Consider the following 2,500-nt stretch of genomic DNA (forward strand, 5'->3'; position numbering starts at 1 on the left):
GACCGGTCACCTCCGGGCCGTGGGGTTGGACCTAAAAGAAGAAAAATTTGTTACGAAAGGACCCAGGGCGTGGCGCCGTCTGAAGACCTGGATTTGACTGAGATTAGAAGAGAAAGATCCGAACTGGAGGCGTACCTCTTCAATGAGTCCAATAAAATAAGTAAGACTTCGATCAAGTTCATCCTGTCGAAGTGGATGACACTCGAGACAAAACTCTACGAACAAATGGTGGAGAACGAGAAATCGAAAGTGGAAATTAAGTGCCTAATTCAAAATCGAGAAACCTCGATTCTGCCACCAAATACTTACGCGAAGGTGGTGGCCAGCCCGCCTGGGGCTACTCCTCCTTCCTCGTCTGCTCCTGCGAAGTCTACGATGGCTCCATCTGAAAATAAAAAGAAAAAAGAAATATATAAGACAGTGCTGATTAAACCTGAAAAAGAAAATGATTCAAGGACGAATGCAGAAATTGGTAGGGATATCACCTCTGCGCTAAAAGATATGAGATCAAACTTGAAGATCAGAAACATGAGACAGATGCGCAAACAAGGATTTGTGATGGAGGTCGCTAGTGATAATGACGTACGATGCCTCCGCATCTCCAAACTAAAAACTGTCGGTCTAAAAATTGAACCCCCTAAAGAGATCAATCCCAACATCTTGATCTTTGATGTTGACGAAGAGCACACAGCCGAAGAGCTGAAACGCGACTTCCTCTGTAAAAACTTCGATCAATCAGACGAGGAGGTTGTTGCCGCGCTTAAAGATCAAGTGAATTTTAGACACAGTTTTAAATCTAAAAATGGCGGTTTGAATTGGATCGTAGAACTGCCCGGCGTGCTACTCAAGAAGCTCACTGATCAAAGACGATTGTACCTGTTATGGAATTCGTGCCGTTTCAAAGAGTACATCAACGTAACTAGATGTTACAAATGCTACGGTTATGGCCATACGGCGAAAGTATGTAGTGTGCCGAAACAAGTTTGTGAAACTTGCGGCGGTGATGATCACCTAAGAGATAAATGCCCGCAGAAAACCAAGCCCAGTTGCGTGTGTTGCAAGAAATCCAGAAGGACGAATACCGACCACTCTGTTCGAGACAAGAATTGTCCAGAATACCTGCGACAAGTTGAAATATACAAATCACGAATAAAGTGGAGTTAGCTTTTGGACAGGTGAATTGCGGTCGGGCAGCCGCAGCTGCTGCAGAGTTGAGAACAACGATGAACGAGAGGAACCTAGATGTGATGATTGTACAGGAGCCATACTCCATCAGAGGCGAGACCCCTGGATTTAGATCCCGAATGTATTCCGTGCTCAAACCAGCCGCCGAACACCCACAGGTTGCGATGATCATCAACACAGAACGGATCGAAGCTTTTCAACTCAAATATGAAGAAAGCGACTGTGTGATGAGTGCTAGAATCACGAGTGAAATGGGCAGCTTGTATGTTGTAAATGCGTACTGCCGTTTTTCGCAGCCTGTGGACGGGTATTTGGAGAAAATGGCAAGGATAGTTGGTAGAATAAGGGAAACAGATCGTGGCTGTAGAATTTTAATCTGCGCCGATGTGAACGCTGCCTCACAATTGTGGCACGCAAGTGCCACGGATGACCGTGGCAGAGCGGTTGAGGAGTTCATTGCCGAGTGTGATCTCTTTGTAATGAATCAGCTTAGTGAATTTTCTACTTTCAGTACAGTCAATGGTGAGTCCAATATCGACGTTACACTCGCGAGTGCAAATGTGGCTGATTCCATCCGGGACTGGGAGGTCAACCCTGAATGTGTGTCGTGTGACCACAACTTGATTTTGTTCAAAATGAGCTCATTCGAATATGCTAGACTGGCCAGACCACTGGAGGATAGGTATGCTTTGAAAAAAGCTGATTGGGACCTATTCCGAGAGAAATGCGAGGAGGTCTTTGACGAGGCCTTCCTCGACTTGCTTGCACAAAAGCTGCCTAATAACGCTGTAAGGATGTTCAACAAGAAATTTAAAGAAGTTTGTGACCTATCGATCCCAAAAAGGAAAAAACTACCCAATTCCGTTCCCTGGTGGACGAAGGAGATCGATGCGGCAAGGAAAATAGCGAGGAGAAGCAGGGATGCGCTAACACGAGCGCGCAGACTGCAATTAAGTAACGAGGAGATCGAGAGTGCCAAAAGGGCATACCGTCCCGTGCGTAACAGATACGTGGCATTAATCAAGAAGGCTAAGCTCCAGTCCTGGCGAAAATTCGTCCTGGAAGAGGGTAACCGTGATCCTTGGGGGATTGTTTACAAAATTCTCCGAAACAAGTTTCGAAGGCCTGATGCCATCTGTGCCATAGTGATGCCCGACGGCGAGTATACGCAATCCAGACTTGAAACCTTGCGCGAATTGGCCCGGAAAATGCTCCCGCTGGATGAAAGAACTGCTGAAACGGCGGAACATAGACGAATACGTGAACAAATCTCTGATTACAGAAATCTTAATCTCGAACGTGACATATCTGTCGA

General features: G+C 46.1%; 1 pseudogene; it reads left to right on the plus strand.

Annotated features, from left to right (window-relative positions):
• Positions 1–2,500, plus strand: part of LOC125501583 — a 9,218-nt pseudogene that overhangs the window by 3,352 nt on the left and 3,366 nt on the right.

The sequence above is a fragment of the Athalia rosae genome, chromosome 6 (assembly GCF_917208135.1).
Source record: "Athalia rosae chromosome 6, iyAthRosa1.1, whole genome shotgun sequence".
NCBI classification, from domain to species: Eukaryota; Metazoa; Arthropoda; class Insecta; order Hymenoptera; family Athaliidae; genus Athalia; species Athalia rosae.